We start from the raw sequence: 21,961 nt of genomic DNA, 5'->3' as shown, positions 1-21,961 counted from the left end.
TTCGGAACCCAGTGTATTTGATTCCATATCCACTCAGTTGAGTAACCTTGACCTTGCCCTTGGCAATGAAATTACCATTTTGGGTGATTTTAACATACACAATGTTGAATGGTTATTGCATTCTGCCCGGACTGACGACGCTGGTCTAGAATGCGAGCTGTTTGCGGAATCATTTAATCTCACCCAGTTGGTAAAGCAACCAACCAGAATACCTGATAATCCTGACCATAATGCCCATCTCTTGGATTTATTCTTGACAAATAATCCAGATCAATACAGGATAGAGGTACTGTCACCACTTGGATCCTCTGACCACAATCTCATCAAAGCCTCATTAGTTAACCCTCCTACACCTCCCCACTCTGAACCTGTCAGGGTGACCCGATGGCACTTTGACAGGGCAGACTGGGATGGATTTAGAAATTATCTTGCTGATGTTCCATGGCAGTCTTTCTTCTCTAGTGATCCCAATTCTACCCAGTCCCACATTTGCGACTTAATACTAGCTGGTATGGATTTATTCATACCAAGTCAACAATTCACTAAAAGATCAAACTCTCCAAAATGGTTTGATGGCAATTGTGCCAGAGCAACAGCCCAAAAGTCATTAGCATATAACTCTTACTTAAAATCGAAAACATCTGAATCACTCTCCCAATTTAAAATTGCTAGAAATCATGCAAAAGCTGTATTAAATCTATCTAAATCAAACTTTCTTCAAAAGCAAGCATCAAAACTACTTAACAACCCTAATGACAATAGAATATTCTGGTCAATTCTTAATTCTTTCAATAATAACTTTAACAAGTCATCTTCCATTCCCCCACTAAAATCTTCAAATGGCAATATTACAATTGACCCACTTGGGAAAGCAGATATCTTTGCTAGTACTTTTGCCAGAAACTCTACCATAGATGATACCAGCCAGAATGTCTCAGTACTGGAACTTGATTCTCCTGAAATTGCCCCACTTAAAATACAGACAAGATACGTAAAATCCGTCCTAGACAATTTACCTACCAACAAAGCTCCAGGCCCAGATGGAATTCCGCCAATTGTTTTGAAAAAGTGTTCCCCTGAACTTGCCTCTGTCCTAGCTAAATTATTCAGACTATGCATACGTACTTCTTTATTCCCAAATTCATGGAAAGAAGCCAATATCCACCCAGTTCCGAAGAAAGGAAGTTCGTCTGACCCCTCCAATTACAGACCAATAGCTGTCACATCTTCTCTTGGTAAGGTATTTGAAACTTTAATTAATAAGCATATTGTTAAACATCTTGAATCCAACAACTTAATTAGTGATAGACAATACGGTTTTCGCCACGAAAGATCCACCATTGACATACTCAATCTCTTAACTCATACCATCCATCAATCAATTGATCTTTTTGGAGAAACTCATGCAGTAGCTCTTGATATCTCTAAAGCTTTCGACAGAGTATGGCACCGTTCCCTGCTGTCCAAACTCCCTTGCTATGGACTAATGTCTTTTGTTCCTTTGATTTCTTCTTATCTTAGTGACAGGAAAATAAGAGTAAAAGTAGATGATGTATATTCGAATTTCCACTCAATTAACGCCGGCGTGCCGAAGAGATCAGTTCTGGCGCCAACCCTATCTCTGGTTCATATTAATGATCTCTTATCTGTCACTCACAATCCCATTCACTCATATGCAGATGACTCAACACTACATAGTTCATTCACACTCAGACATCCATTCACAAAGTCTAATATCTCTACCTCTCAACTCAGTACAGCCATCTCCATAAATCAAGATCTATCTACAATCAGCGAATGGGGACAAAACAACCTTGTCTCTTTTAATGCTAGTAAAACTAAATATATACAGTTTACTAATAGACAGATATTGCCAGATTCGTACATTAACTTCAGTGCTACTAATATTCCCATCTCCAAAAGTATTGAAATTCTTGGTGTCTCACTTAACAGTGCCCTCAGCTGGACCTCTCATGTCAGATCACTTGCTAAAACCGCCTCAAAGAAACTTGGATTATTGTACAGAGTCCGTAACTTCTTCGCCGATGAGCAGTTAGCTATAATTTATAAGAGTCATGTGCGCTCTCAGCTTGAATATTGCTCACCCTTGTGGAATGGTTGTGGAGAGATTGCATTAAGACAACTACACAAAATTCAGAATAAAGCTATTAGAATCATTAACAACCCTGCCATTACATATAAACTACCTCCCCTGCAAGTAAGAAGGAATGTTGCCTTCCTTGCATTATTTTACAGATATTTTTTTGGTAAATGCTCAGACGAAGTTGCGTCCATGGTGCCACCTCTCCATGCCTTCCCTCGTGCTACATGGGCATCTGGTAGCGCTCATGACTGGAATGTCACTCAACCATATTGCAGAACTTCTGCTTATCAGAATTCTTTCATTCCCCGAACTGCATCTCTCTGGAACTCGCTTCCCCAGAGTTGTTTTCCTCCAAATTTCAACCCACAACTGTTCAAGTTTAACTGTTATAGATATTTTATGAGCAGAGGACACCAGTAATCTGGTGTATGGATTATTTTTTTTTACCCATTTGTTTTTCCTTCCTCCGTTCTGTTATTTATAAAAAAAAATGAGTACGTTAAATAAAGCTATCTATGAATCTATGTGTTTCTTTCATACCCATGTATATCTTCATAAACCTAACCGGCTCTCTGCCTTTCTCTCAACACATCTGTATCTGTCAATCTCAGTCCATGTATATCCATGCATATATTCAAAGGTGCAGACTTATATATTTCTAGCAACTATGTACATTTTCTGTCTGTTTATCTGTCTCTATGGCTGTACATTTCTTTAGCCATTTTTCTAATGACATGTACTGTATGTCTTTTATTAATCTGTTCACCTCCTGCTCCTCCTTCTCCTCTCATTTCTTTTGTTTTTCATTTTCTTCAGAATACTTCAACTACGTTCATTGTAAGAGAAGAGAATGTATAGAAGTTGGGGAAAAAAATGGAAAGAGACGGAGAAGAGAAAATGAGAGCAACGCCTGGCCAGACACCAAAGAAATCTTACACGGACCAGAAAAGAATTATCATAGCGACCCATCCAGATGTGGGAGTATACCATTATTATTAAAATGGGATAACAAGAAAATGGAGAGGGATGGCGCTGGTAATGAATTGTAATGGATGAAATATCTCAAATTTGTTATATGCTGATGATGCAGTGCTACTTGCAAATACCGGACAAAAACTTGGGAGGCTAGTGCCGAGTTTTACTAATGTCTGTGAGCGTCGTGCCTTGAGAGTAAAATGTAGAAAAGAGTAAAGTGATGGAAATCAAGAGAGAAGGTGACTCCCAGTGTGATGTTACAGTGAATAGAGAGAGGCTGGAACTGGTGAGATAGTTCAAATACCTGGGTACAATGCTAGAAAAGAGAGGAAAATGTGCAAAAGAAGTGGAGGGTAGAGTGACACAAAGAAGGAATGTAGTTGGTGTTACGAAAACCTTGATAAGAAACAGAGGCTTGAGTGTTGCAGTTACGCGAGACTTATATGAAGGAGTGTTAGTGTCAACTTTAACATATGGATGAGAGGCTCTGGTGTGGCAAGAAAATGAAAAGTCAGGAATGAGAGCAGTGGAGATGAGACTGCTGAGAAATGTATGTGGAGCAGAGTGTGGATAAGATACGAAATAATGTAATTCGTGAAAGATGTGGAGTGAGAAAGTCTGTGAACACAAGAATCGAAGAAAGTGTACCGAGATGGTATGGTCATGTGGAGAGAATGGATAACAATAGAGTGGTGAGAAAGGTATATCTGAGCAAATCTGAAGGAGGGAGGAGGCGAAGTAGGCCAAGGAGAAGGCGGAGGGATATGGTGGATGAGTGTATGAGGAAGAGAGGTATGGAAGTCGGTGAGACTAGGGGACTGACAAAAGACCGAGCCGGCTGGATGAATGTTGTGAGAAGTGCATGATCAGGGATTTGGCACCTTTTTTTTAACGTGACAGCGTTCGGATTGATTCTATCGGATACGTTTATGTGAAGCTATAGAATGTGTTGAAAGTTTCTGGTCTATCAGATTCAGCCAGGATTCCGGGGGCTTGAATGATGATTGAATGGAAGCGTGGCCCATTGGACTGGCCAAACTTGGGCTGACTGGTCATTGCAACTCCTCACCCTGCCCTATTGTGGGAAAGGTGGTCCGGATGATGATGAGGAGGAGGAAAAGAAAATGAGAGGATATTTGTCTCACTTAATTGTCATAATCCTTGCTCATAGCACAATGTGCTGGTAACTCTTAGATGGTGAAATATAATTTTTATGATAATATCATCTATTTACTCATTCAGAGCAACTTTCAATTCGCTCTACACTCAGTGACAAGAAAATGGCATCCTGTAATCCAGCTAACTATTTAACTATTTAGTACGTTGAGTGATAACCATATAACCTAATTATCGCCAGGTGGTGTAGGGGGTTAGGGAGCAACAAGCAAATTGAGCCGTGTGGGTTTCCATCTGATCGGTGGAGCTTAATGCTCACAGTCGCTCTCGTGAGGTCAGTCTCAGTTGCTCTCGTGAGGTCAGTCTGCTCAGACATCCTGTGATAGTGTTGTTAGTGACCTGTGATAGTATTGTGCTAGTGTGTTTTAGTGACCTGTGATAGTGTTGTGTTAGTGTGTTGTAGTGACCTGTGGTAGTGCTGTGCTAGTGATTCATGGTAGTGTTGTGCTAGTGTGTTATAGTGACCCGTAGTGACCCGTGATAGTGATGTGCTACCTTTGTGTGAATTTGTGCGTGATGGATTCCTCTGCAGAGAGTTGTGTCCCCACTGCAGGTATTGAAAAGGACTACTTTGAATTAAAGGAGGAACTTCTCGAACTGAAGCGAGAGGTACAAATTCTCAGGTAGGAGAAGGCACTAATAAGGGAATTGTTGGAGAAGAGAGAGAATAAGGCTGAAGGTTGGACACTTGTTCGTAAGGGTGCAACGAAGTTCACGCTTAAGAGGCAAACGGAAATTATGACCACTAATGTCTTCGATGCAATACGGGACGAATGTGAAGGGAAGGCAGAGAGGGAAGTAGAGGAGAAGGACGGTGAGAGAACTTCCCGTACAGGTAAGTAGAGTCAGAACAAGAAAGGTAGGAAAATTGTTGCCGTTGTTGGAGACTCCCAGGTGAGATATCTTAACAGAGCCATGTACTGTATACACCACTCACTAAACATGTGTGTCTTCCAGGGGCCAGGGTGGCTAATGTGATAGACAAAATTTCAAGTATCGTGAATTATAGTGGTGACAAACCAACTGTGTGCCTCAGTGTAGGATTCAATGATATTAGTAGCCGTAAGAGTGAGGTACTGTGGCAGAAGTATAAGTTGTTCTTAGAGAAGGTTAGGGAGAGGGGAGGAACCCCTGTAGTGCTCGGTGTTTTACCAAGGTGGCGAGTTGGGAGAGAGTGGTTGAGCAGGGCAATAGGGTTTAATTGCCGCCTTGAAAGGTATTGCAAAGATAATGCAATACCTTCCACAGACAGCTGGGACCGGTTTTATGGACGGAGTGCCTTGTATAGTTGGAATGCGACTCATCTTAGCAGACAGGGAGTTATTGTTTTAGCTGGAATGATAGACAGGGAGTTAGAGTTTTTTTTTTTTTCAAGATTGAGAAGTAGACATACAGAAAGTTACAGCAACTGCGCTCTGAAATCATTATTATCATGTTTGGATAGATGCATCAAGACTTGCAAAAGTAAAAACAACAGTTTAACCATTAGTGTAGATACATCCACTCAGGCACCTCAAATTGAGCAGGCGATGATAGAGGACAGAACAAGCGATGATAGAAGGGCGATAAGTGATAGTACAAAAAATTGTTATATTAGTAAAGAGTTTCCCAGTTAGTAATGAAGTAAAAAATAGTAAATCCCAAGGTAGAGGCATAACTACTCGTAATTATCTGAAAGTGTACTACACAAACAGCCGAGTTTACGTAATAAAATGGATGAAGTGAGGGATATAATTTGTACAGAGAAAATAGACATTGCCACTATTAGTGAAACTGGGATGAATACAGACACTTGAGAATTTTTAGCAGAATATCAGATAATGGGCTATAATATTACTGTGTCAAACCGTCTGGGAAGAAAGGAGGGTGGGGTAAATGTAAATGATTCATTAAACTGTTACAATAAAGCAGACAGTAAAGTAAATAGGGACACAGAAAGTGTCTGGATTGAAATCAGTAACAAGAGGGAGAATTATTAATCTTAGGAGCAATTTACAGATCTCTAAAATTAAGTAGAGCAGATAGTAAATACCTCTGGGAGGAAATTAGGAAAGCATCACAGTCCAGCTCAGTAATAATTGTAGGGGACTTTAATCTGCCAAAGATAGATTGGAGAAATTAGACAGGGAATGCAGAGTCAAAGGAATTTCTAGAGGTAGTACAAGATAATTTTCTTTATCAGTATATCAGGGAGCCCATCAGAGGTAATAATATACTAGAAAATATCATTAGTGATACAGAGGTTGGTGGACGACTTGGTAATAGTGATCATGAAGAAATTAAGTTCAGATTTATTTGGGATGTCTGTTCCACTGAAAATACCTCCACCTTTCTTAATATTCATCAAGGAGATTTCGATGGATTAAGAGCTTATTTTAGAACGGTAGTCCACAGGGAGAAGAGCTATTTTAGGAGGTGCCAGGTCAGTGGGGAACCCCAGGTCATAGGTGAGGGGCAGGAAACAGGTGAGAATGTGCACCAGGTGTCTGTGGAAGGTGAGGTGGCGGGTGGGAGTGTAGTTCAGGTGGCGAGGATTAACTCAGGTCCAGTACTAAGTAGACGTTCGACCAGCGAGAAATATAACGAGTTAGTAAATATAATACATGGAGGCCAATATAGATATATCCCTTCAAAACCGTTCAGAGCGAATAATTCAGGTTTAACAACAGATTAAAATCTCTCATAGGCAAAAGGAAAGGAATGTATAGAAGAATAACACGTGGAGAGGAACACTTACGACGGTACGTGATTTTAAATAGAGAAGTAAAGAGGGAAATATGAAAAGCAAAGAGAAGTTATGACATTAAGATTGCTAGTGAATCGAAAGAAAACCCCAAGTTTTTTATCAAATGTACCGTACAAAAAATAAACATAGGATAGGACCACTCAGAACAGAATCAGGTGACATTACCAGTGAAGATAAAGAAATGTGCTCCATCCTAAATAATTATTTCATATCAGTATTCACCAAGGAAAATCTAGACCTGGTCCCTCAAGCAGCAAATATTTACGATGAAAATACGGAAAATATACGTAGTAAAATAACCATTCATAAGAAGGACGTATTCAAAGAAATTAATAAGTTAAAACCTCAAAAATCGCCAGGTCCGGACGATATATATGCAAAAATTATAAAAGAAACCAAAGAAGAATTATGGCAGCCACTTTTAACGTTATGTAATGACTCTTTAGTTTCAGGAGAAGTTCCAGAGGCGTGGAAGACCGCAAACGTAGTGCCCATCATTAAAAAGGGTGATTAATCAGCTGCATCGAATTATCATCCAAGTCTAAAGTCAATAGTAGGAAAAATTCTAGAGTCAGTTTTGACTAATAAGATTAGAGAACACTTAGAAAGATTTAATCTTATAAACGAAAGTCAGCACGGATTCAGGCAAGGATGATCCTGCCTCACAAACTTGTTATTCTACTCTGAGGCCTATGAGGCAGCACATAGCCATACAGCTTACGATGTTGTTTATCTGGACTTTAGTAAAGCTTTTGATAGGGTCCGACACGAAAGGTTAGTTAGAAAGGTTCGAGCACAAGGTAAAGACGGTGATATCTTAAAATGGATAGAATCCTGGCTGAAAGGACGAAAGCAGAGAGTATTAATAAATGGAACTAAGTCGGATTGGGGATTAGTAACTAGCGGTGTACCCCAGGGCTCAGTACTCGGTCCCTTATTATTTATTATATATATATAAATGATCTAGACTTAGGAGTCAGCATCAGCAAATTTGCCGACGATACGAAAATAGGGCGTATCATTAACTCGACTGACGATTGCCATAACTTACAAAAGGACCTCAGTATATTGTCCAAATGGTCTAAAACTTGGCAAATGGTTTTTAACTTTGAAAAATGTAAAGTACTTAACGTAGGCAAGACCATTGGAGATACTAAATACAGCTTAGATAACAAAGAAATTAGCAAATCGGAATGCGAGAGAGATCTATGAAAAATGTAAAGTACTTAACGTAGGCAAGACCATTGGAGATACTAAATACAGCTTAGATAACAAAGAAATTAGCAAATCGGAATGCGAGAGAGATCTAGAAGTTATGGTTAGTAAATACCTCAAACCAAGGCAGCAGTGTATTAAAGCGAGTAATAAAGCAAATAGGGTCCTAGGATTTATTTCGAGAAACGTGAGCAACAGGTCATCAAAAGTAATACTGCATCTTTATCTAGCATTAGTAAGGCGACATTTAGACTATGCAGTACAATTTTGGTGTCCTTACTATAGAATGGGTATTAACTAGTTAGAAAATGTACGGAGAAGAATGACAAAAATGATACATGATGTTCGGAACCTGTCGTATGAAGACAGACTGAAAAGACTAAGTCTGCACTCGCTAAAGAGGCGAAGAGTAAGGGGAGACTTAACTGAGGTATTTAAGTGGATGAAGGGCATAAATAAGGGAGATATTAACAAGATACTTAAAGTGAGCATACAGGATAGAACTAGAAGTAATGGTTTTAAACTACAAAAATTCCTTTTCAGTAAGGAAATAGGTAGAAATTGGTTTGGTAATAGAGTAGTAGACGAATGAAATAAGCTACCTAGTAAAGTAGTTGCTGCCTCTTCCATTGAGAGTTTCAAGCACAGGCTAGATAAGCATATGACAAAAAAGGGGTGGATATAGAAAAAAAAAAAATCTTATAACCAACACTAATTCATACTTTTTCCTTTTCAGGTTACACTACGATAGTTCCTGTTCTCCTTTCACACTTTCCTATAAAATGTCCACGCCAGTTTTTCTATACTGCGTGGTGTTCTTTCTGACTTTTTCCTGCCGGCTTCGGCTGGAGGGTTTGGAGGGCGGGGGAGAGCCTTCTTCTTTGCTGTCCTTATCTCAGTCTAGTAGTTCATTTACTCTTCTAGGAGCTGCCTAGCATGGGCCAACCGGCCTACTGCAGTTATCCTTTCTTCTTATGTTCTTCTAATGTCGCTCTGGGGAAAGAGAGGCCGGTCACCTTTGCCTTAAACATCGGGACGAACTAGCCTATAGTAGGACTCGCGTAAATTTGCGCCTGTGGTGTGGCCCCGCACCTGTGTACAATGGTGCCACGTTTCCCCACCTTGCGATGTGAAACGGAAGCTATTTATGTACAAGGCATCACAAATACCATAAATTCAGATGAATAAAACTTACACTTGTGTATTTTGATGGATGAATCAACATTAATCTTATTATGCATAAAATATTTATACAGTAACACAGAAACATGGCATACATATTGTACAGTGTTGCTAAAAAAAATTGTAGTCACTTTTAATGGTTTTTAGCGTAGTTTTAGGGTGGGTAATGATATCACAGTTATGTTTATAAGATAATGAGCCTGAAAAAAAGAAGAAATATGCCAATATCCAAAGTAAAAGAAATAATTCATATAATTCTTGTGAGTGGCAACACTGACACACCCAGTCTGGCCTAAGATAAAGTACGTACCCCTCCATAGACCCAAGCATAGCTTGTACAGGTGTTGCTAGGGAAAAATGCTCACATTTACTGGCTTTTACCGTAATTTTAAGGGCGAGGAATAATCACATTTATAATCATAAGCTAATATGTAGGACAAAATAGTAGGCATATGCCAATACCGAAGTAAAAAAAAAAAAAAAACATTATTCACTCGCGAGCGGCAACACTTCCACACCCAGTCGGTGGCCTTGACCTCAGGGGTGGTGTGGAAATGATGTCAAATTTACAATATATACAATATTATGTAAAAGAAAATATCCAAAATATCTCTTGCAATAAAAGAGAGAGAGAGAGAGAGAGAGAGAGAGAGAGAGAGAGAGAGAGAGAGAGAGAGGCAGGCAGGAGAGGGGCAAGGTTGAATGATTTGTCGGCATGACGGGGGGTGGTGGTGGTGGAGGCATTGTCAGGCTGAGAGAGAGATGGAGGAAGGGGAAAGAGAATGAATGAATGAAAATCAATCATGGTACTGCAATAACGTGTCATCTGTCGTCGTATACAAAAAATGATAAATATCACTAAATATAACAAAACCAAATTAACAAATGAAAGCACAATTATAAATAACTTATAAAAGAATCAAAAGTACTCAGGGTGGCTCACGTCTCCCGCCAGGAGAGAGAGAGAGAGAGAGAGAGAGAGAGAGAGAGAGAGAAAGAAAGATAACGGTATAGAAAACGTGGCAACACTGTACACAGGTGCGGGCCACACCACAGGCGCACATTTACGCGAGTATTACTATAGTCCTGAGCCTCAACGTACTATCGCCAGCACTTATAGCTGGTACAGTCAGCGTTGTCAATCCTTTTTTTCCTTGCTGTGAATCCCGTGCAGCTCGACTCAATTTCTCCGAATCATTTTCTGGTAAGAGGGAGAGTCGTTGGGAGATGTCTGACGCAAGTGTGGGGGTGGTGGTGTTGGGGAGTGGGATAGTGGGGGTGGGGGTGGGGGAACGTGACTGAGTAAATGCGGCACAAGTGTAATACAGATGTAGCACCAGCGTATTTGTTAAAAGCGTAGGTTTACAATGTGCATGAGCTAAAACAAGCTCTTATTAATGGTAACGACACTGAGTAATGGATTCCAGTTGTATCTCAGAATGCTGCTACAATCTGTGTGTTGAGGTTAACATATACAGGAACTGTCATTTAACGACAGTGCCAGAAGTCTGATAAATGCTGACAGTTGGAAGTGGTGGCATGTTACATCGGTTTGACAGGGTAGTAATCGGGGAAACTAATAACATTTTTAACGAACAAGCAGCAAAAGGTATTGCAGTAGCATCTGACTTTATAACAGATAACTCATAAAGAACAACTACAGTAAGTTGGCATAATAATTATGACCATACTCACAATAATATGAGTTTCTCAAGTGTTCGATATAAGTTAAACTACACAGTGCATAGGAAATACCGCAGATATCGATTCCTTGATGGTTCCATAAATTTCGAGTCAGATAATTATAATGTTAATGGAGTTATCATGTTATGGCCATAGATCAAAAGATATCTTTTCCTTTATCTTATTTGTATTCATGTAATCTTCACCATGTGAGTCTTTCACTATTGTCGGAGTGACAATTGACAATTTGTAACACTACAACAACAAAGTAAACGCATACAATATTATGGAAACGATAACACACATTTTGTAATATTCATTCTATATAAATGTTCAGCCATACTCCAGTCTATAACCTCTCGGAGAATATGGGTCTTGTTCGAATCTTTCGTAGTCATAGGGCAAGTATAAACCAAACGATTTAGGCCGAGATAGAACAATCAGCTCCTCGTTCCAGCATTCTTTAGGCCTTGTGTCAACTGACAATATGTCTGCCTGTAGGGGCCAACCTCCAAACCATGCATCTGGCGATTGCCAACCTCAACACCTGGTTATCCCTTCAAGGTTTGCTAAGACCTAGGATATACTATACTTGCAAACACCGTAGGGGTTACAGAGATACGATACACAAATCTAAAGTATGAGCCTTATCTGATACTATTTGGGCTAAAGATAAATAATCATGTTCGCTTATAAATGCCCTAGCAATGGCAAGATTAATGTAACAGTTATTCATGAACAAGTAAATATAGCATACTGCACAATAAGAGTCAGTCCTAATCTCATGGCAAATATTATAATTATCTAGGTCAAAAGTTAAGAGATCATCATGGATTCAATAATTGCAGCCTTTCTTAAGCAATGTCGAACACACTTGAAAAAATCATATTATTGTGGGTATGGTCATAATTATTATGCCAACTTACTGTAGTTGTTCTTTATGAGTTATCTGTTATAAAGTCAGATGCTACTGCAATACCTTTTGCTGCTTGTTCGTTAAAAATGTTATTAGTTTCCCCGATTATTACCCTGTCAAACCTATGTAACATGCCACACTTCCAACTGTCAGCATTTATCAGACTTCTGGCACTGTCGTTAAATGACAGTTCCTGTATATGTTAACCTCAACACACAGATTGTAGTAGCATTCTGAGATACAAGTGGAATCCATTACTCAGTGTCGTTACCATTATAAAGAGCTTGTTTTAGCTCATGCACATTGTAAACCTACGCTTTTAACAAATACGATGGTGTCACATTTGTATTACACTTGTGCCGCGTTTACTTAGTCACGTCCCCCCCCCCAACGTCCCACCCCCCCAACACCACCACTCCCACACTTGCGTCAGACATCTCCCAACGACTCTCCCTCTTACCAGTAAATGATTCGGAGAAACTGAGTCGAGCTGCACGGGATTCACACCAAGGAAAAAAAAGGATTGACAACTCTGACTGTACCAGCTATAAGTGCCGGCGATAGTACCTGATGGGACAAAAAAGGACTGGATAAAAGATGGAGGAATATTATCATCATCTCCATTTTTTTTTTTTTTTTTTTTGTAGTGGGAGTTATTTGTACTAATATTACTTTTATATATATATATATATATCACAATGGAACTTAACACCATCTTCATGCTACTCTTGTCTTTGCTGAGATGTTTCAGTTATGTTTCGAAAAGTACCATGAAGTTTAACTATTTTTTTTTATTTTTCCGTGACTTGTGTGTATGTGCTTCGGTTCTACCCATCTCTTAACAAGCAGTACATATATTATCATGGAATTCGCGTTATACTAAGGAGCCTACAGCAATATACCATATATGGGTCATTCCATTTCCCACTCCCACTCCCGCCTCCAGCTGTTCCTGATACACCAAGCAGTCGTACCTAATTGTGAACGATGCGCTAGGAATTATGCCACTCACTTCATCTGGCGTTTACAAAATGTAGCTACTATGAATCTAATGGTACTTTTTGAAGTGTGTACAGTACATCTTGGGAGAAATATGGTGAGTGCAGAATATGTCTGCCATGTCAAAACACGCTTTGCGTGACAAGCTGATTTGAGTCTCGGTGACACTGATGTCTTCTTGTGGGAGCTCTGTTTGTTCTCTGGGTGAAATTTGTAAATGAAAATGCCATCCCCTGTTGTGATATTGGATGAGATCACTGGATCCGATGAACATCAATCAGGCTAGAGACAGAAATGTCACGTTAATTAGTTTAGTCATCTGTGAAGACATATGAAACAAACACGGCGCAAAAAAATAAATAAATAAATAAATGTTGGGTAGAGTATCCCAACTTCAGTCTTGCCCTTCCTACGGTGCAGTATGGCGTGGTATCATGCTGACCGGTGATACCAGGCACATCGAGGAGTGACGTGTATTAAAGGAAGGACTCGATTTACTGGTCATCCATTGCAAACTGATGGGGCCGTGGGGCCATACACTACTTTTATATTACACTTCCTAAAGAATGATATTCATACCCTCAGGCTCCTATGATTCACTCTTAAATGAATAACTTCGCCTGGTGGAAGGTGAACTAGCGCTCATATGTTGTACCGAATGAGCAGCTTATTGGTAAAAGTATTAACACTCTCAGGCTTCTATGACTCCCTCTCAGCTGGATGAATCCGTCAAGTGTTAACTGAAATACAATACTACAAATATCCCTACCATGCGAGTGACAGCATGAGGCAACAGCAGGAAGGAAGCGAGGAGAAAGCTATTAAAAGATTGATACTGAGAGGATGAGGAGAAGAGTCCAAACAGGATATTTGAATGGAAAGAAAAAGAGACAACAGAAAGATAATCGAGAAACAGTTTGCTGTCTAAACACAAGCATGGCAAAAATAGCAGTGGGGAGAGGGTGGGGGCGGGTAGCATCCTACACGTTTGCCAACTCTGTATGTATTCCGATCTGCGAAAAAAACGTTTTATGGGCTCACACAATTAGTTCTTCACCTTTGTGGCGGTGTGAGCAGACTTGTTTTGGGTGGGAGTGACTGTGAAGATTTGGAGCAATGTCGGAATTTGAAACTGTAGTACTTGGTGTGTGATGAACAGACTGTGATAATTTGGGTAAAGTTGTGGAGGTATAAGACTATTATTCATTTTGTGGGGTTTAGGAGGCATGGTTAAGTTTCTGTGGGCACTATGGGAGGACTTTTTTTATTCTTTGGTGATACCCGTGGGTGTGTGGAGACTCTGAAGGTGTGCGAAGACTTAGAGTGTCTGGAAACTACCAGGAAGTTGAGAGGCGATGGGGGTATGTGGAAAGTATGGGGATGTGGGGAAAAGGTGGAATGTGGGAAGACTGTGAAGGTGTGAGGAGACTGACGATGTGGGGAAACTGTGGGAGTGTGGGGAGACTGGTGGTATGAGGATATGGGGAGACTCTGGCGGTGCAGGGATATGGGAAAACTGTTTATTTAGGGATATGGGGAAACTGGTGGTGTGCAGATTCGGGAAAACTGATGGTGTGGGGATATGGATAAACTGGCTGTGTGGAGATGTGGAGAGACTAGTGGTGTGGGGTGAGTGAGTGGATGCGGGGAACTCTGTGAGAGCCTGAGAATTTCGCAATGGGTTAGAGAATTCCACAAAGGTGGGGGGCTCTGGAGGTGTGAGAGAGTCTGTGGTGTGTGAGAAGGTTTCTAATGGTATGAAAGTCTGTGTCGAAGTTTGGAGACGTATGGAGGGCTGTGTAGGACTCTGTGAACCTGTGCAAGACTCCCTACCTCCCTCCCTTCCTCCTTCCCTAGTAATATCTAGTGCAGACACCCACTCGCCCTTGCTGCCTAAATGCTTGAGTCTGTGAGAACATTTGTTGTATAAACAATGGGTCTGGCTTCAGTCTTACTTCCTTGCTGTTTATCTAGCATTTTTACTTTCATGCCTACGTAGACCACTTATTTTTCATCCTCCCGTCTACCTTTCTACCACATTTTTATCTACCTATCTATCTACCTCGTTTTTACCATTCTCACAACTTTTACTGACTTTCACATTCTCATTGCCGTCTTACCTATCTCTCTTGTACTCGTCACTTTAAATATCTACCTCTCATGTAACCTCTCTCTTTACTTACCTTTTCCTGTCCTATGCACTTATCGTCTTCTGTATGATAATTCACGTTTTCTTTGTTTTCTTATCTACCTGTTTTGTGCTCTCCTTTTTGTCTGTGCCTTCTTTTTGCTCGACTTTGAGCAAAAAATTATTACACACCCTTTATGCCCCGACCACCGTGATACCAAAAACTCTTTATATTTTTACTTCATATACACATATACTGTATATGCAAATTTAACAACATATTCATGGTTAAATTTATAGGGTGATGATACTGCAACAACAGGAGTTTTAGTGTATTACATGGCAATTCCCAGAACTTATCCATTTTGTTTTTAATGGAGTTTCTTGATATTGTAGTCCACTCACTTGGATTGCCATGTAAGTGTTCGCTTGACTTCTCACTGCTAAGAAAAGTCAGTCCGAATGTCCCATTTTGCAGTTTCCTGGATAATACAGTCAAGTACACTATAATATCACAGAAATTATCAAAGGTGCTAATGACCTCAGATATAATATTTCGTTCATTTACCATCATGTCACCAACGTATAATGTGTGCATTCCATCTTGCGTCATCCTGTTTGGTGAAAGTCTTCACTATTTCCTACACAATTAAGCTTTTCACTAATGTTGTATTCACTCCTTCAGGATCAAACATGTGTGATGATGTTTTATTGCCCTGCAGTAAAATTTCAGTCGTGCTTTATCTAGCTCTAGCAACTCAAACGTACACTGAAGACTATGATGATGTGTCCGTTCAAAATTTCCGATTCGTTTTTTTTTTTTTTTTTTTTTTTTTTTTAATCTTACTAGTGATTAGGAGGATCTGCTGCATGGTTCTGTGGATTCTTGCAGAGAATCATACAGACTTTTACATGCCACTCTTTCCGCAGCTCTGACATGTTTCAGATCCGAGGTCAGTCACCTCAAAGAGTTTTCTGTAAATTCTTTCTCATAACTTCTTGAGATAGTAAGTTGTGAAGCTTCAGCTGAAAAGTTGGAATATCTCGTTTCTATCCATGACAGTAATAATGACATGTCCGCCCACTCCCTTCATGGCAGTTTCCAACTTGCATAATCCGTGATTTACCAGTGATTCATCTGCACTGATGTGCACCTCATTTTGCTCTTGGTGGAGGCAAATATGGTGGATCAATGTTGCAGTTAGTAACGTACTGGACTCAAGACGCGCATGCCCTGAGCAGAAGGTTTGAAACATTTATGGTGGGTTGTAGTATTATGGCCTTTAATTTGCTTTCATGTGTTCACACCTGGATGGTTCTTTTTATCTTTCTATCTATTGCCAGATGTCTTAATCCCGTAAGGGGTGGCCACAAACAAATCGCCTCCATGTTGCCCTGTTCCCCGCCATTTCATTGCCCTGCTCCCAGCTCACACCCCCGTCTCTCATATGCCTCTCCACTCCATCCCTCCATCTCATCCTTGGCCTCCCTCTCCCTCTCCCCCCCTCCACCCCACCCACATACACTCTCCTCGTCAGTCTCTCGCTCTCCATCCTCTCCACATGGCCAAACAATCTCAGTGTATTTCTCCTAACGCTTTCCATCACATCCACATCCACACCACAACGCTCCTTCACTTCCTCATTTATCAGTCTGTCTCTCCATGTGACCCCACATGCTCCTCTCAAATAACTCATTTCCACTGCTCTCACTCTTGTCTTCTGTCCCTCCAATAAGGTCCAAGACTCACTTCCATGCGTTAGAGTTGGTATCACAATACTGTCACGTAGTAGCTTTTTCACTTCCATGCTCACTTCCCTGTTTCTTATCACTGCTTTCAAGGAACCAGCAAACTTTTCATCCTTGTTGTACCCTTTCAAGCACTTCACCCTCCAAACTTCCATCTTTACTCATCACTCTACCCAAGTTCTTAAACACAATCACATTTTCCACTCCCTCCTCATCCGACATCACTGTCCATTCACTGACTTCACTTCTCTCGAACACCAGAACTTTACTCTTCCCTACATTCACATTTAGATTCCATTTCTTACACACTCTCCCAGACTCATCAACCAAGCCTTACAGCTCCCCATCGTCTTCACTTAACAACACAGCATCATCTGCAAAGAACAGTACAGGAAGTTTCCAAACACTGCCCTCTCTCACTAGGGCAGATCCAACATTCACTGCCCTACCTTGTATCTCTTTTATAACCCCATCCATTTATAGACTGAACAACCATGGAGACATGACACATCCATGTTTTAATCCAGCATTCAAACAGAAAAATTTCCTCAGTTCACTATCCACACGCACTGCAGCCTTAGAATCCTCATACATAGTCTTCACGGCCTTTAACGACTTCCCATATGCTCCATATATTCTTAACTTCTTACTTTCTGCTTCAGAATTATGCATAACTGGCCTCCTCTCTCTCTCTCTCTCTCTCTCTCTCTCTCTCTCTCTCTCTCTTGAATATTGACACTTCAAAAGAAACTTAACCTCTTATTTTATTAATTTATTTCCTTATTTCTGACTGATAACCTTAGGACTTTTAACGCATATTGTAGCCAACAAAACTGATATAGAGGTTGTAATTCCCCTTCCTTCATTTTACACTTTGAGGAAAGGGTTAAATAAACAAAACTATAAATATATATTCCCTGATAACTATTATGAATGGTGTTTCACTATGCGTTCAAATATAAATGATCAATGAAGTAGCGGTATCATTTGTTAAGGTCATGACTTCATAATAGTGGAGGGATAGTTCAGACTGTCCGAACCATCCCCCTCCTTAACTGTCCGAATCATCCCGAATCTACATAATCAATTGATGGGTGCCCTCAAGTTTCACACGAGAGAGTTTAACATTTGTTTTTCATAGCAATATATTCTACATGCAACACAGATTCACCCTGATAATGCATAGTTCGATGCTTGGCATATTCATGAAGGTAGAGCTTACGATATACACTCAAAATATAACACAGGAGATGCAAGAAGACATAAAATCTGACCTGCATCAAAAAGTGTGGTGTTTCTAGCTTGGAGGTTCCGGCCCGGTGGTTGAAGTAAACAAACTCTTCCCACTTTCACGCAGATCTCGCGGCCCTGTCCCACACGTTTCTCAGGAAATGCATCGTTCAGACCATAGAGGTAGGATTTCAGACCATCCCACTGTCCGAACCATCACCGCCCTCCCCTACTTTTGTGAGCAATAGTAAAAATGCTGGCTTGCTCGTCACGTGCTCACAAAGTGCACATTACTGGTATTAATCAACCATGGATACATTTAACTGAGGATGCGAAGACAGAAACTTATCCAGGCGACTTCTAAATTATATTACCTTGGGGCAATCTATCACATTACTAGGCACTTTGTTCCTTGTGCTGACAGTTCTGTTGAAGGTAACGTGCTTTGCTTTTGCTTCATTTGACTGGAAACGTTTGCCTATAATTCTGAAACCATTAGGTTTCGTGTAAAACGACCGATCTATTATAAACTATTATTGGCTACCATTCTGTCATGTCCTTTAAAAATTATATCTACTTGAATCAGATATCGTAATCTGCGCTTTGAAAGTTAAATAGCTTTAGCTCTGTTAAGTGCTTCACATATGGTTTGTTCCGTAATCTGGGTATCATTTATGTAAATTTTTGTTGTACTCTCTCTAATTTTGAAATGTCTTCCTTGTAATATGATGGCTCAAGTCCGATACAGTACTCGGGATACGAATACTCTAAGGAACTGTATAAGGTAAAGACAATATTCTCTTACGTTAATTCAAATGCTCTTCCTCTAAATTCAACTCAGTTGTTAGCTTCTTTACCGCTTCCATGCATTATCAGCCTGGTTTTTAAGTCATTGTTATAATTATTCCCAACTATTTTCTTCACTGACATTTAAGAGCTTAATGTTACTCGCAGTATACCTACATTTTCTCATGTTTACACCCAATACTTAGGACATTGCATGTGTCTGTATTAAAGTCCATTTGCCATGTTTAAACCCATTTGAACAGCTTATCAATATCTCTTTGAATCATCAGTTTCTGTTCGAGGGAATCTTCTCTGTTACTGATCTTCGTATCGATAATGAATTTGGCTATTTTATAAAATACACCTTCATCAATATCCCTTATATGAATTTAAAAAAAAAAAGTATAGTACTCCAAACAACCTCACAGCACTACATTTGAAACACTCATGCAGCCTGATTCCTTCTCATGAACTACAGCTTTTTGTGTACAGTATATTCCACAATACAGCTTTCAGTCTGTCTCAGTACACTGAAGTACAAGAAGAACAAGAAGAAGAACAAGAAGGAGAAGGAGAAGGAGAAGGAGAAGAATTCATCAGAGATTGAATTCTGGATTTTTATAATTGCTACAGAACTGGTCGTACGATTTGTACACTATTTTGATCAGAGTGTGCTGTGGCCCAGGTGTTATGTTTCGAGTCAACGAGGTGGTCAGATGTCTTTTCTATCACGTAGACGCTACCAAGGATGGAGGTGACTCTCCCAGCCTTAGATGTTCCGGGCGAAAAGTAGCCTAATCTCGGCCTCTTATGCTCCAGTGGGAGCAAAAATGGATTTGGCAGTTGTGTGTGTGTGTGTGTGTGTGTGTGTGTGTGTGTGTGTGTGTGTGTGTTTTGATGCCTCAACATAGTATATTTGGTCAGTCTTATATTGAGGTGCCGCAGTTTATGGAAATCTTCCAAAGGAGACCCACTTTTAAAAAGACTGAACTTTGATGGTAGAGTCACACAGAATGGGTGTGAGTACGGCCATGAAAAGGGTATGGTATACAAATGACTCCGACGGCCAAAGGAGGCGTAGACGACCGAGAAAGAGTGAATGGTTACGGTAGTTTAAGTGGATGTTTGACGGAGCAAAGTATTTATGCATAATGAGTAAGCATAAGATTTTACTGAATGTGGACAGAAATGGATGGATAAAATAGGTCTTAAGATATAAATAAAAGGGTTGTGCCCCTGTTAAACAGTCAACGAAATGGTTGTGTACCATAAACTCAATTATGTGCAGTTTTATGTTGATCTTTTGGCCTGTTGGTTGGAGCCGAGAGGTTTCTAAAGCCTGCATGATGATGGAGTGGACGTGTGGTCCATTTCAGTAGGCAAAGTTTGATGGTTCTCTTATTGTTTTGCTTTCATACTGCAGTTTCTGGAACGCAGGGCTATGTGTACCAGCATAGGGTGGTACATGAGGCAATGTACTCTACACTTTATTTACAAGAATTTTTTAGTTTACTTCCTTTAAACACGTTTAAATTTTTCAACATTATTCAGTTTAAGAGTAATGTAATATATGTTCTTAAATGCGAGCAATAACATTTCTCCTGCACGTCTGGAGTAGGGATAAAACGATGAACTATACAATACATGTAGCGGAAGATGACAAGAGAATATACACAGAAGATAAAGAAAAAAAGACATAGAACGAGGTAAGGAAGGGGAAGGCAGAATTAAAGACAAGGAAAGAAGTAAAGAAGTCAAAAGGAGAAGAGAAAGGAAATGAAGAGCTGAGAATACAAAAACAGTTAGGAAAGGATAGGGAATAAATATGGGAGATCAGGAAAGAATAAGAACCAAAAAAGGAGGAAATAAGAAGATAGGAAGATGAAGAAAGAGGTGAAGATTATAATTAAGACACGATGAAAGAAGTAGAGAAGGCGAAAGAAGTATGAAAGTTGAAAAAAGAATTAAGGATGGTACCTAATGAGAAACAGCAAAAATGAGAGAGAGAGAGAGAGAGAGAGAGAGAGAGAGAGAGAGACAGAGACAGAGACAGAGACAGAGACAGAGACAGAGACAGACAGATAGACAGACAGACAGAGACAGAGACAGACAGACAGACAGACAGGCAGACAAACAGACGGGCTGAGGCAAAAGAAAAAGAAGAAGAAAATGATGATGATGATGATGATGATGATGATGATGACGATGAGGAGGATAAGAAGAATGTTTAAAGTGGCTGGATCACCAAAGGGGCAAGAGAAAGGCCTACCAATTAGTCCAGTAACGCCTGGGGGACATACTGAAAGCCGAGAGAGAGAGAGAGAGAGAGAGAGAGAGAGAGAGAGAGAGAGAGAGAGAGAGAGAGAGAGAGAGAGAGAGAGAGAGAGGAAACAGCAAAAATCAGGGGAAAAAAGAGCAGAAGGAAGACAGAGGTGTCATGAGGAAAGGTAGCAGAAGTAAGGGATGGAAAATACATATATTTAGTAAGGTCTTTTCTCCTAGATTTTCTGTTGTCATCTTATCATTGTGCATTCTTTTTGTTTCTTCACAGCGTTACTCATACGCGTTGGTCACCTTCCCCAGTTTCCTCCTACCCTACCTCTCTCCAGTCGTGTTTTCACATCCTCCATTTCTTCTTTTTTTTTTAATGTCCGCGGTATAACCATGAGTTCTGCCATTCCTGTTATTTTTACATTACTTCTCTTCCCCTCCCTCCTCCATTACCTTTTGCCCTCCTTTTTACCTTCCTTTATTGATAACATTCACCCATCTTCTATTTTTGCTTCCCACTTCTTCCTTTTCCTTCCTTATCACTTTGTGTCTTTATAATTCCCACTCTCGTTTTATCTATTCTTCCTTTCCTTGCTTCCCCTTTCCTTCTCTTTCGTCTCCCTTTCTCTTCCTCCTTCTTTATTTCTTTTATTTTAATCATTTCTTTTCCCTCACACCAACTGTACCTTTATTCCACTCTTCCTTCCTCCTTACGTCCGTTAATTTCCCCCGTCTTTACTTTCTACGCTTCCAACATTCATTTATTTATTTTTTCTTTCTGATATCCCTTCTCTCCGTTGT

Source organism: Coenobita brevimanus, chromosome 4, assembly GCF_032717465.1.
Source record: "Coenobita brevimanus isolate Jiangsu-jjx chromosome 4, ASM3271746v2, whole genome shotgun sequence".
NCBI classification, from domain to species: Eukaryota; Metazoa; Arthropoda; class Malacostraca; order Decapoda; family Coenobitidae; genus Coenobita; species Coenobita brevimanus.
This window is presented reverse-complemented; position numbering follows the sequence as displayed.